Source organism: Poecile atricapillus, chromosome Z (assembly GCF_030490865.1).
Source record: "Poecile atricapillus isolate bPoeAtr1 chromosome Z, bPoeAtr1.hap1, whole genome shotgun sequence".
NCBI lineage: Eukaryota > Metazoa > Chordata > Aves > Passeriformes > Paridae > Poecile > Poecile atricapillus.
The window spans coordinates 137,702,449-137,717,001 of NC_081289.1; the positions used below are offsets into that span (position 1 = coordinate 137,702,449).

Below are 14,553 nucleotides of genomic sequence, written 5' to 3' on the forward strand. Positions count from 1 at the left end.
CACCAAAACCTTTACGTTTTTAAGGAGGTGCAATAGCCAGAGACCCCCAAAATACCTTCACGCAGTTTCCCAGAGGGGCAAGAGAAAAAATGACAATGAAAATTCCCTTCAGAAAGCAAGTCAAGGAGGAAAACAGCTGCTCCTAATGACCTGATCCATCAAGTGAGCACTGGCCCTGTCATTTGCTTCCTAAAAGCTCCTGATCATCAGTGATTATCAACGCTGGCCATGTGCATTTTGATCAGGCACAATCAAAGCTGAGTGCAGCTGAAAGAGCCATAAAAGCCTGTGCAGAGCAATTGGTATAGAGCCCTGGCTGGAGGTCAGGCTGTGGGAGCTGGCTGCCCACGGGCTGAGTTCCTGCACTTATCAGCCAGCTTGCTTTGGAGCTGAATGTAAAAGAGGAGAAATTATGTGGATATCCATGGCGTTTCACTGAAAAGAGATTTAGAAGGGTCTTGGGAAATGGCCTCAGGCACCAGGCTTCCCTAGAGCAGTGGGATATGTGACCGGCAGGAGGGGATAAAATGCATGCCCCAGGTGACAGGACAGACCCCACATTACACACACAAACTGTAGCAGGTGAGGCTCAAAAATTCTTTCTCATAAGCCATAACCACACTGCAGGCAGCCCCATTTCGCTTGGCCTGAACTGCAGTGTTTTTCTTCCAGTTGTTCTCTTTCTGGTGAAAATGTTAATTTTCCAATCAGAAAGATTTGGCTGGAGAAATGTGGGTCCAGCTTTTACTCTAAACTTGCCGGTGCTTTTCGTGAGTGCTAAAGTTGGTGCACGTGTGGGGGGATCCCCAGGGCAGCCACTGAGAAAACATCCCACTCTCTCGTTTGCAGTTGCTGCCAGGACAGTATGGACTGGAAAAGAGTCCATGAAACATGGCCTGTTTTGGTCACTGGATTATTTGAGGCTAATGAGTTAATTTGTTCCATGTTTAAAGCCTTGTCTGTAAGGCCAGGTTAATGCAAGGAATAAAACTCACCTGGAAAAGGAGATCTGCATCCACAGCTCAGTAAAAGACCTGGCAAGTAATGTGGCAGAATGAGCCTGATGCTGCCTGGGCATCTATTCAGTGCAAACACAAAAAAGGTCATAGTAATTAGCGACTCATAAAGGGATGAATATCGGGAAACTAAATAGGTAGTTTGAGGCGTGCTGGTTGAAGCGAGGTCTGTGTGGTGATCGTGCATTAGAGGCTGCCCAGGAGGTGGGTGTCTGGCTGCAGCAATGAGACACCTGGGCACAGTTGCTGTTTTGAAGCACAGTTTGCTATTCCTGGTTTTGTGCCCTCAGTTTTGAATGCCAGGTTAGCCCTGCTTCTGCTGAGAGAAAAGTTAGGTTTGCTCTGGTCCTGGTGCAGGATTGAGACCAGGGAGGAAAAATGACAAAGATTTGCTGCTTCTTAGGGAGGGCTCCCTGCATTTTAGGAGGTGCTTGGTGCAGCTCAGAGGTCTGATTTCCAGCATTTCATCTCATCTTGTTAGAGCTTCCAGTTGTGCTAAAGACTGCCCCGTTATTTCAAGATTCTCCACATCTGCTGCATTGCTGAGTGCTGAGAGGAGACAAGCAGAGCTGAAACGGGCAGGCAGAAGAGAAATGCCAGCAGGATTCAAGCTTTCCGTGCATTTTCACCTCATGGACACGCGATGCCGTGTTGGATCAGAGCGCTGCAGCTCTGGCTCTCAGCCTCCCCTCTGCCCCATGCCAGGCTCTGGCCAAGCACTGTCCTCCCTCCAACGGGGAAAAAAATTGTTGCCCAAGGTCATGGAAGAAGCCAACAGGGAGGTTATTTCAGGAACATTAACACATCCTTTAATTAGTGCGTTGTGCATGTGCCGGGGAGGCTGCGAGCTCCCTGGAGGGAGGGAGAGGTGTTAGCAAAGGGGTGGTGAGGCCAGCAGGTCATGCTCAGGGCTGTCACATCCCCTTCACAGTGCCAGGCTCCCTGTCTTTGTGCCGAGCCTGGTGATGGGGGCACGGAGTGCCTGCGGGATTAGCAGCGCCTGTAATTAGCAGTTAATGCATTTGACTTTCCTCCTCAGGGCTTGATTATTTCAGTGTGATTAACAGGACCTGTAGGATGCCACTGCAGCCACAACATCAGCTGTTCCCTGCCTGCTCTGAGGCGCGGGTAGCAAGGCAAGGCTGACATGCTGTCTCCTCGGTGTTTTGTGGAGGTCATCATGCTGCGAGGGGTCAGGGGCAGCCAGCAGCCCCACGCTCCTGCCTCAGCTCAGCCCAGCACTGCCCAACCAGCCTGGGGCTGGTGAGACCTCCTGCCTTCTCCTAGCACCTGATTCCTGTGCTGTGATGCCCGTATCACTAGAAAACGTCCCCTAATGTCTTACCTAAACCTTCCCTGCTGAGAGCCTGCAGCTGGTTTTGTCTGTGCCCAGTGGAGCTGATCTCTGCTTACTCCAGTCCCCCTTGCAGCTCCTTTCTATGTATCTGGACACATTTCACCTCTCCCCTCTGCCTCCTCCTGGAAGCTCTGGATTAAGCTAAGTTATTTTTGCAAGCATTGCTTAAGCCATGGACCCCCAAATAAGACTTCTGCGAGGTCCTGCTTGTGATAAAGAGCTGTAACAGGAAATGTGCTGAGAAGATGATTTCCAGCCAGGACCACCTCTCCATCTCTTCAGGAGATGCCCCCAAGACGCTGGTGCAGAGCAGAGAGGGTTCTAGGACACCTGAGAGTGAAGTCTAACTTCTGGAATCCTCTTCTTTGGAGTGAAATGCTCAGAGTTCAGCTGTTGATCCAGAGCCATTTAAAATGTTAAGACTGTCATTAACATGATTAAAGCTCTAAAAAAATGAGACAGAATGAGTAGACCTGGCCAGCATGCTGCCCAAAGCACCTGGTGATATGTAAAGAGCTTTACACCTCTTCTGAAAGAAACAAATATTTTCCTTTCTCTCTGCTTAGATCTGGCCCTAGGAGGAAGCTGGAATAAACTGAAATTCCAATCCTAGATGCATTTACCTCCACTCAGAGCTTCCCAAAGAAGCTGTGTCTCATTGGATAATGGCCACATTTTTCATGTTGGGTTCCTGTTTTTATCTGTGGAGATAGGTTATCTCCTGTCTAATGCTATTAAAATCACAGCAGCAAAATAACATTCCCACGGGGGTCTCTAATGTACCCTGTCTGGCTCCCTCCATTGCTCCTTGACTCAATGTGTTGGTGATGACTTAGAGTGTAGGTGAATGTGGGAAGCCATTCACATCATGTGGCCCAAAGCTGTGGTGCCATGCCTGCGTGGCACCTCAAACTTTTCATGGGGAAATGTAGGTCAGTATTTTTCCATCATGTTGTCCTGTTGGGAAACATAAGGGCAGCTCGAGGGGCCCACAGGAGGAACCATGGCAATGGTCAGTGGGCTTTAATGCACCAGAAATCTGCTGGAAAATCTGTTAGAAAATGTGTAAAGGTCCCCAAAATAAATTGGTTTGAAATGTGTTTTTTTTTCAGGCTGTGTGGGAAATAAATGATTTGATTCTGGCCAAGCTGGCTAACAGCAGCAGCAGGACGTGAGCCGCAAGCTTAGCGAGAAAAACCCTTAGAGGGCATTCCAGCAGATGTGGTGCTCCCAGGGGTACTGAGGCCCTGGGTGCCCTGCTGTCCCATCTCCTCTGCCCAGCACCTCCTGCATGCACTGGGATGCTGGAAATGGTGGTTGCATGGGCACTGCAGAGCAGCTGGATGCGGGCACTGCCTGCAGCCGTGCAGGGCAGCACTTCCTCCCACGGGGCAGAGGTTGTGATGAGAAACGTGCTCCCGATGTGCTGCACCACCAGAGCCCTGGCTCAGCTGCCCAGCACCTGTTGTGGTGCACACATCCATGTGAACACCCACGGACTCCAGCCAGGATGATCCAAAATTAAACCTGGCTTTAAGGAAATTCCTCTGTTGGCATGGATTGAGCTAGTCCCAGCACAGAGGAGAGATGGGCTCTGATCCAGGCTAATATGACCTCCAGGGAGGCAAGACCTCTGCCTCTGCAAGCTGGGATATCCAACTGATATCCAACTGGTGTCCCCAGCCAGGTGACGTCTGTCTGGAGAGTCACAAACACACCTGACCTGTGAGGAGAGAAAAGAGCCCACACCCCCTCTTCTGTGCCTATACAGAGCAATTTGGGGCAGACCATCTTCAATACACTTCCATCCTTTTTCCACTCCTGCAAAGTGAGCAGGATGTTCCCAAAACCCACATCTTAGTGACACATCCCTGTCACAAAATCTTTAATGCTGCCCTGCTTCAGGGGTGGTACTCCAAAAGGACATGGCCACAGCGTGCATCTTTCAGTGACAGGCTCTGCAGTTTGACAAGCTGCCATACCTAATTGCTAATTAATTAAGATTTGCATATGCAGTTTAATTCAGCTGGCTGCAGCCCTCCCAGCGGGACCCAGACAGCTGAAAAACATCCCTGATGCACCACCAAAACATCTTGGTTCCTCTGCTCAATCAGGTGAAGTTATTTTAGTTCTGCCATTGGCAGGAGGTATTTCAGAAGTGCATGAAACACTGTAAATAAGTAATAAAACTGAAAAATCTAATCCATGGAAATATTTAAGATTTCAGGACTATTTCCTGTCTTGTGCTGAGACAAAAATTTGGGCTCTTTTGCCTTCTTACTGGTAGTGAGAAGCTCCTAATTCCAAGGAAGAAGGAAGGGAAGAACAGTAGATTGGTTTGATAACTTCCAGTAGTTTCATGCTAGTTTCAATTTACTTGTTTGTTTGTCTAAATTTATTCCAGTGTTGAAATGTGACCATTTGGATTCATCTGCAGCTCTCTGGTTTGGAAATACATTGGCAGGCAGTTTCATTTTAATAGCCATTGTTGCTTTTGCCCCCAGAAATTTCTGAGCTGGGAAAGTTGGGATTTTGTGACTGACTTTGTTCTGCAAATAGTTTTGGTTTTGCTGAAGCAGCATTCTGGGCAAATGAAACATTTGAAACTCCAGATATGTGGCGTGTAAGTGTATTTCTGTCTGTGAATACAGACATATTTTTATGTGTTTGCTCAATTGTGTTTATTTTAGGCAAGAAATTGAGGATTTAATATCAACTAGTTGCACAGAGCAAGCTGGGAAGTTTCCGTTTTGGATGCTATGGTCTGATGGTGCTGCTAACATTCCACACTCCCACCACTGTGGCTTAGCCTTTCCCCTGGCTTGCTGTGGTGGCCTGGGAGATGCTGGAGGCCCTGAGCACCTCCAAAGGGCTCAGAAGGAGCCCCTTTCTCCAGATGCAGGCCAGTGCCCTGGTCACTCCACCCTGACCATGTGTTGTCACAAGCAGTTTGGGACTCCTGAAGCATGAGCTACTTGGTTGGTCCAAAAAAAAGACAAAACAAATGCAGGAAAAGGGCCAAACATGGTGCAGAGCAACATCTGAGCAGACCCAGAGGGTGGCTGGGCCCTGGAACAGGCTTCCCAGAGAAGGGGTCACAGCACCAAGCCTGACAGAGCTCAAGAAGTGTCTGGACAGCTCTCAGGCACATGGTGGGGTTCTTGGGTTGTCCTGTGCAGGACCAGGAGTTGTAGTGATTCCTTTTGGGTCCCTTCCAACTCAGCATATTCTATGATTCTAAACCCACCTGGACATGTTCTTCATCCTGTAGGGATGTATGGATGGGAGGTGGCCAGTGGCTACAGAAAATCGTGGTCCACCTCATGTGTCCCATCTGGGTTGTTTGTACTGTGACACTGTCTCTGGTTGTCCCTTGCCTGTGAAGCCCAAGCCTAAATCCAGATGATCCAGTCATGCTTTTTGTGAGCCCTGAATTTTACCTTCTTCAGCAGGAAAACCCCGAAGGTGACAAGCACTTAAAAATGTGCTTTTGCCTGGATGGCTGCCTCTGCCCAGGGAGCAGGCTGCTGCAGCATGTAGGATGATGCTGAGTGACCAGCATAAGCTGTTCCTGGGCTGGGTGAGAAGAGTGGGAACAGATGGAGGGATTTGCTGCTCCATCTGAGGATTTCAAAATCCTCACAGGTTTGGAAAATGCAGCAGGGAGATGAGGTGAGGCTGGGGTCCTTTTTACACCCTGCTCAGAGTGTTTGGTGAGCTTGGGGCTTGTTGTCTACCTGGTTTTGCTCTTGTGTTGCATGACTAAACCACCCAAAATTCAACCTGGCTGCTGGTGAGGAAAGACACAGGCTTGATACACAGCTGTTTGGGGGAAAAAAACCCTCAGACTTAAGTGTAGAGCACCCCAAGATTTTTACATCAGTCCTGAAGCAGAAATTTATCTGGATACTAACCTTCCTACAAAGGCCATTTTGGAGATAAAAGTGAGCTGGGGAAAGGAGAGGAGAACCATGGTGCAGAGAAAGAGACAGTGATGGCTGGGGCTGGGGTTTGATCTCATCAGGCTGTCCTGGGCTGCAGTCAGTCCTGGGGCCAAATGCAGCCCCCAGAGCTGGATGCAGAACAGGTCCTTTCCTCCTTTGTGATACTGCACAGGCAATTCTGTGATGCCTCCAGCCTGTATGACCAAGAGGCAAATACAACTCTGAACAAAACAAAAGCCTTTTATTTTTCTATCATGCTCCATTTCCAGCCTACAAAGTGGAAAAAATAAAAAGTGTCTTTTTTCTGGGAATTTTCTGACTGACTCCAGCTGCCTCCCCCGTTCGGCTGCAGCCAGCAACAGGCTTAGAAATACCAGGTTTAATTAAAACAATCTTTTATGTTCCGATGCAAGCCTTATTTCCTCTACCTGGTGAGAAATGGCTCTTGCCTCAATCAGCAATTGAAGTCTGAGATTGCTGTGCTGAGCAGAACGGCGGCCACTTTCTGTTAATTAAAGCTCAGCTCAGGCACTGCCACCCGATCCCCCCAAGAGCACTTCCCAAAGTTTGTCTCCAGCCTCCCAGGACCAGCACAGTGACACAGGCATTAGCAGGATGCAGGAGAAAACCTGCTGGTTTCTGTCCCATTCTAGTGATTTACAAACCAAAATATATATAATTTATTTGGCTGGGGTTTTTTCCTCTGATAAGAGAGCTTTCACAGCTGTTTGGAGAGCCTGTGTAGAAGAGATGGTATTTCTAACTGCACACTCTAATTTAGCATTATCAAGTTTTACCCTTAAGCTGTATTTCTATTCCTTCCAGGACTTCTCCCTGCCCAGTTTCTGGTTTCCCACTGGATGCCAGAGTCTTCTTACTGCAGTGTCTGGGAGGTCTGTCTGCTCCAGATGGTTCCTGTGCTGTCCCCCAGGTATGTGGGAGCTGGGCATTTCCCAGTGTTTGGTACAAGGAGGAGAAGGTAAGAAATTCTCCTGGCTGGCAGATGGCTCTACTATGCCAGCTAGAATTAAGGCTGAAATGATGGGATCACTAAAATGAGATTTACAATAGTGGAATAAAGTTACTGAAAGATGAGTACAACTCCATGCATTATTAAGAGTGCTTAACAATAAAGATCCTCACTGCATCAGCACCTCGTTTAGCTTCTTTCTTCTTCTCACATAAAGCTATAATCTCTCTCTATTAATGTAAGACCCAGTTTCTTTCTATAAAACAACTTTCTCTTCACAGTCTCCAGCATGGGAAGTTGAAGGTGGAAAGAGTCCTTTTGTCTGTGTTGCCCCAGGTGAAAATATTCTTGTTCTACTCTTTTTGCCCATGCAATGACAGGAGGGTCAACTCTGCTTTTCCCATTTTGCAGCCACCTGTACCAGGTGCCCTTGACAAGGGGTCCCTGGCTCCAGTTCATACCCTGCTGCAGCCCCTTGAAGACACCATTCATTCTCATTTGTGATCAAGCTGTGAGGACAACTGAGAGCTTTCAAACCTAGTGATTATCTGCTAACAGGTCCAAGGACCCTCAGCTGATGAGAGATGGGGGTGCTTATGCAAGCAAACCAAACAGTATTTCCCTCCAAGTGGTGGAACCTGGATGAGCATTCCCTGACACCAGTGGCATTTTGGGAGGATTGCATAGGACTCTTCTAGTTTCAGCTCTGAGTTTGTGGTTGGTGGATTTGCCCCCTTGGTGGTCAATTCAGACCCAAAGTTGCTCATGCCAGACAGCTGTGAGTGTTGGCATGACTGAGGTGTGAGCACACAGCTTGTCTTTATTCTAGCCTCAGGATCTCCAGGGGCTCCATTTCCAGTTTCCAGCCCCAGACCAGAGGCTTTGTGCAAGAGAGGTCAGAGGAGATGAGCCAGTGTCCATGGAGCACACAAATAATACATGTTCAGGTGGTGAGGACTGGCAGAGCTGAGGCCAGTGCTGGCCACAGGGATCATGTCCATGTGGAGTGCTCTGGTATCACACTGAGACCAGAGTTCTCTCTCCTCACAGCCTCATCTGCTCTTACCAGAGATGTTCAGGTCATGCAAACTGCAGGAGAAGGGGTGAGGAGCTGTCTTCTAGAAATATTTGCAATATGTGGGATGCCACTCCCCTCCAGCATGAGCAGAGAACAGCTTCTCCAGCAGACAGCCTGCCAGCAGGTTTAGGTTTAGATCAGCTGGAGTTTCCCATAACTCCAACAGGTGCCAACAGGATCCCACATTACCCTCCCACCAGCTCTCTGACCTCTCACCTTTTCCCCCACCAGCCAGGGGTTTGGCAGCTTCATTCTGTTTTCTCCATCCCTCAGTGCCCATGTCTGGGTGTGGCTCTGCAAAGCCACTGTCCCAGCGTGAACTCCCCACTTCCCCTGCGAGGAACAGGGCTCCAGTAAGCTCCCAGTTGATGTCATCCCACCTTGCTGCTCTGAAAGGAGGGAGGATGACCAGGCAGAGCTCTGGACATGATCTTGCAAGGTGATTCCACTTCATGAAGCCCCAGCTCTACTGGGTGCAGGACGTCTACCCTGCTCTCTCCCAGAAGAATGGGGAAATTCTCAAGGCTTCTGGCTTTTGTTTCTGAAGAAATTAGACTCATTCAGGGTGGTTTTGGGAAAAGCAGGCAGGAGCAATCCTTTGCAGCTGCAGAGAAGGAAAGGATTTCATGTTGTATGCAAGGATCACATGGCAATCCTGCTTCCACTACACAGTAGCCCGTCACTCCTTCAAGCCTCCATAACTCACCTTTGGGCTGAATTTGTTTCCTGACCAATTTTTAACCAGCTTGGCCATGCCATTATCTACTCCTCACCCGTGGTAGTCCCTTAGGTTCCTGAGTGTGTCAGAATCCATACACACCTCTAAGAAACGGGGGGTAACTCAAGATGCCTCTCTGGTCCTCCACCTCTACAAGGGTTAGCAGAAGCTTTTGCCTTGACAAGACAGACCTTTCTAAGCAGAACTTTTCCTACTATTTTTTTTCCAAGCAGAGCGCTGCTGGTAGCATCCCATTCCCTGGAGCACCTAGGCAGCTCTGCACTACAGACCCTGCAGGGAACCTCGAGGTGGCACTTCCCTAACCAACCCCATCTGTGCTAGGGAGAGCCTGCAGCAGCACCCATCTGCTGTGCTCCCACCTCTGCTTCACAACCCAGCGCACAGGTAGGTCAGACTTATCTGCAAGACAGGCAATTGCAGAGGTGCCTTCCAGCCCCAAATACCCCTGGGAGGTTCACGTTTGCCTCTACATTCTCTGGAAAGTCATTGAAGGGCTTCTCTATCCCTAAATATCCCTCAGAGGTCCCCTTGCTGAGCACAGGCCAAGTCTACCCTACTTAGTGAGCCGGAGCTGTTGTCAGAGTTGACACCACGCAAGATTTACTCCATCCTGCGTGAAAGGAAAGACCAAACCCTCACATCTGAGTTAATGAAACAGTCTGAGGAGACAATAGTTCCTAGCACTGCGAGAGCTTGCATTAGTGAGCTGGGGTTATGGAGAGCTCTGATCAATAAATATGTTGCCACAGCTTTTCGGAGCATCCATCACTTGTCAGGAAATGCATTTAGGCTAATACCTGCAGAGGGCATAAACCAGCCATAGGAATTAAAACCTGCCACATGCCAAATGGTAATGCACAATTTAATGATCACAGGATCTGATAAATAAGCAAAACTGTGAAATGAATAAATACACTCTGGCATCAACATCTGCAACTCAACCTGACCACATTTAGAGGCTCAAGATTAACCTGCAAGGTGCTTCTCTGGGCTCATCTGTTTTCAGTACGTGGGCAGCAAAGGCAGCAGCCTGAAACTCTTTCCCAAGAGAGCCCAAATGACTTTCAGAACCAGTGCTTCTTGTCACCTTAAGCAGTGGTGTAAGTAGGAAATGAGCAGGCTTCCAGTGGAGGGAAAGCTGAACAAAAGTCACAACAACAAGCTCTACTCCACAGCCGTGCTGGGCAAAGCAATCAATACAGGGAGGGACTGAAGCTGCAGTAAAGAGAGTTTAAGCTAGACAGCAGAAAAAAAGAGCAACTGGTCATTCCTGACTGTCAGAGGTGAGAAGTGAGGGGGATTTTAGAAAGAGGCCAGGCAAGCTAAGGGGAGCTGATCATGGGACCAGAAGCTCCAGAGAGCCTCTCCAACTCATCTGCCTCCCCACAAGGTTTATCCTGTGCTTCTCCCAGTACTACCCAAGGCTCTCACAACATAACCTGGGAGCAGGTGGGATGAGACAGGAGGAAAGGAACAAGTCCAAAGTGAGAACCCTTAAAAGAGCAGACTGAAAGATATGCTGTTGAGACTGCTGCTGCTGTCCTGCTTCAGTGCTTATCCAGGGGAGGGCTCGGCGTGGGAAAGGGAGAATAAGCAGCATGAAATTAAGAAAGGGAAATTCTCAGGTCTGTAGCAAGAAAAAAACTTCCTGACAGGAAGATTTATGAGGCTGTGGAGAAGCTTTTCCCAAGGAAAGCCTAGGGCATTTGAAACTAGATTAAACAGTGGATCCAGGGATGCAAACAGGGAAAACATTTGTGCTGCAGGAGAGTTGGGCTAGAGGGAGCTGAGTAAGGCACTGCCCATTGCTGATTTATTCCTGATCTGTGCATGGTCTCCCACTATATCCATTGTCAGATTCTGCCTGGTCCTTGAGAATGTGGAAGGCGGTCTTCATGGCCAGCATGGATCAGGGATCATTAAATATCTCTTTCTGCCAGCTTGAAGACCAGCTCAAGCATCTCCTTAGCATCTTCAAGCAGCTCAAGCACAGCCCTGCAATTCCCCTGACAAGGCATGACATGTACTGCTGAGCCCCTGAGCTGGCCAGCAGCACTTCAGCTGGAGCTGTTATGGTGCAAGGAGATGTTGGGAATAGATTTAGAATCGATATTAGGAAAAAAAAATCCTTACCATGAGGTTGGGGAGGCACAGAAAACTTGCCCAGAAAAGTTGTGGATGCCCTGGAAGTGTTCAAGGCCAGGCTGGATGGGGGTCTGAGCAACCTGGTCTAGTGGAAAGTGTTCCTGCCCATGTCAGGGGTAGTTGGAACAAGATGATCTTCAAGGTACCATTAAAACCAAAACCATTCTACGATTTCATGAGACCAGGTCTCTAGGCCAGAGTCAGTGAAGGCAAACAGCTACAGCAACACACAAACTTCACAGGGCAAAAAGAAAAGGGTCACACACTCTTTGGGGCTAGGGTACAAGCCACTGGATAGACAGTGGAGGCTGTCACTCACCACCATCCGGACCAGCTCTTTCTCCTAGGACTCCCAGTGTCAGGATCTGTCCTGCAGCTGCCCTAGTCATAGTCTGTGGTGAACAAGGCCAGCCCATGGGCCAGAGATCTTTTCTGAGAATGCCTCAGCTCACTGCAGGCCCTCACAAGCAGCCCACACCACAGTCCCACAGCCAGCCTCTGTTTCAAGCTCAGTCAGGAGAGCCCAAGCACGGGATGTGGAGGGGGGAATTCAAGCCCACATGAGCACGGATGCTTGAGCAGGGGACAGTGAAATAGCAAAGGTTGAGCAGTTCAGGCTCTCGAATATTTGTGCTGCTGCTGGTACCAGCTGTCTCAGAGACTCTGAGGGAGCTCCTGGCCTGATTAAGGGCAGCAGAAGGTTTCAGCTTTGGCTTTGTTGTGCACCAAAGTTTTGAAGCTATTCCCACACAGCCCTTTCCTGCACCCTTCATTCCCCTCTGCTTGAACTCCACTAGTCATACAATGGCACAGTGAGCCCATTCATGCAGCTGACCCACCTGAAATGAACCTGGCATGCCCCACACCACCCAAAATACATTTTTTAGCCAGATCAGTGCCACTTCTTGGCTCACCATGCAGTCACAAGAAGGTGATGAAGTATACAGTGGGGTGGAATTCTGTTTTGCAGGAGGGTAGTACCTTGCCATCCTTTCTCAGTTTATGATGTTGTCCCACTGCTTCCTACAGCCACTGCCCATGTGGTCATTCAACAAATCTGTGCCTCCTCACTGTCTCTGTAGGACACAAAGGAACACAAACCCGCTTTCTCTAAAGATCCCATGAAAACTAGTTGGAAGAAATGTCTCAATCCCTGTCCACAACACATGTTTGAGCCAGGCTCTGTTAGCCAGACTCACAATTACTCTTTGCTTGCCTTCCTTCAGTGATCACATGCATTGTTTTGCAAACAGCCCCCCCACACACACACTTTGCAATGTCACCTCCAATTCTCACAGCAGCCTCTCCCTGATTTGATTATACCACTGGCAGTTTGCTCCCTGATTAGCCCTCCTGCCGCAATCCCCAGGAAAATCCCACTGCCGAGTTGTGGGTGGTTAACAGCACCCCAGCCTGATCTCCATTAGGATGCTCCACAACCATCCCTTCCCAGCCTGGGAGGACAGGGCAGAAGCAGGCCCTGCCAAGGGACAATGCCATCAGGATGTCAGCCACACTCAGATTTCTGGGGGAGACTTGCTTTTTTCCTTCCAGTTCAACCTAAAGCTGATTTTTGACTCCTGAGGGTGTCCATCTACCTGAAAGACCAGGATGTCCACCCCATGGCCTCCTCCACATAACCAGCTGCCAGATGAGCTGCAAAGACTGCAGTGCCTGTGTATAGCTCCCTACCAAGTCCCCTTCCAGACTGTTCCACCTATGTGGAATAATTTGTGAAAGCCTCTTCTGACACCATGTAATCAAGCAGTGATATGTAAGAGGGAGCTCTCATTCCTCACTCCTGTGTCATGACAGGTGACGAATTAGGAAAAATTATAACCCAGCACAGATTCAAATGAGAAAATTGCACCCTGTCTTTCCAGGACCCTCATCACTGCAAACACAGCAGTGCTGCCTCCCCTCCCAGCCTCAGCCTGGAACAGCAGAAGAGAGGTGGGTCTGAGAATACCTTCTCCAGGCACAGAGGCACATATACCTGCTACAAGATAAAAACTGGACTCTGAGCTTGTGCATGCTAAAAGCACAGCCACCCCTGATGAATAGCAGTGGGAGAGGAAGGGAGCAGCCCCAGTTCTCCTGTGGAGCATGAGATGGAAGCATTCATTCCACTGCTGTGTCCTCTGTCATGCCCACCCTGCTGAGGTGCAAGGGTGTGGTGGTGTGTGCACCCTCTCACCATACAACCCCAGTGTCCCAGCAGCAAAGGAATGAACAAATCTAGAGATACTAATGTTGTGCACAAATTCAGAACAGATGTTCCAGCAAGAACCTGAAAAAAATACATAATTAAGAAATGGATAGAGGAATCCTGTTCCTCTTTACTTTAGGGTTGTTGTTGTTTTTTTCCCTGGAAAGTTCTCTCATGAGCCTGAAGGCCACGCCAGTGGCTTCCTGCAATGTCTCATCATGGAATGGGTGAAAGATCCCCTTTTGGGATGAGGTATTCAAAACCTGGACTTTTTTATTTGACATCTGCTGCAAGAGAAGCCAATGCAAGGAAATTAAAGAGATCTTCTATTTCACCATCTTGCAATAATTCAGGACAATTGAAGGGACAAAAACCAGAAAACAACCCCAAAACCCGAAGGAGTGGGGGAAGAGAGAACAACTCACAAGAAGAAAAAGAATCAGCCATTCCTAAACACAGAGCAGCAATGCAGCCAAACCAAACAGTAATGATTCATGGACCTGTCTTCACCCTTCGTTTTTCCTATAATGAGCAAAGAAACCACAGAAATCTGGAGCCGAGGTCTCTCTCCACTCCAAAGGAATGGGGAGGACAATCTATGAGACTCTACTGCCCTTTGAGGGGTTTCACCATGGTCCAGATCCTGTGTGTTCAGCCCAGCCCCACCACCAGCCTCCTTGCCCATCTCACCTCATCTTATCTCAATTCATCTATTGTCCTTGCTGGGCAGGGTTTGCTTTCACCTGCACCCTGCAGAGAGGTGGAAACAGGTACCACAGCCAGGTCTCTGCTCCTGCCTTTGGTGGGGCCAGCTGGACAAGAAATACATGTTGTCCCCAGCCAGCTCTGCTTGCAGCTCAGCCTGATGTCACTGAAGCCAGCAGGAGCCATCTCCTCTCCAGGCTTGAGCAGTGCTGGCTTGGGAGCAGATGCACACCCATTTGGGAGTTCCAGCTGTGCACAGACAGACAGCACCCTCCAATCCAAAGCTACAGCTGGGGACCCCCAGAGAGGGACAAGACTGAAGACCACAGCTCAGACATCTTCTGAACATCACAGAGATCCTGAAAACTATGGACTTGTTCTGTGCAAATA

The 14,553-nt window shown here is 48.9% G+C and overlaps 1 protein-coding gene across 2 annotated transcripts in view; it reads right to left on the reverse strand.

Moving 5' to 3' along the window:
• Nucleotides 1–6,529: 6,529 nt before the first annotated feature.
• The window catches only part of GALT (galactose-1-phosphate uridylyltransferase), a 37,448-nt gene continuing 29,424 nt past the window's right edge, over nucleotides 6,530–14,553 (reverse strand). Inside the window, exons 12-13 of one of the 2 annotated variants that reach the window (XR_009276032.1) lie at nucleotides 8,582–8,969; nucleotides 6,531–8,479 (exon numbers count right to left, since the gene is read on the reverse strand). The gene's annotated coding sequence lies outside the window, so the exon portion shown is untranslated. Of the gene's footprint in view, nucleotides 8,970–14,553 lie in introns of both variants that reach the window. The other variant, XM_058825798.1, reaches the window with a different exon arrangement.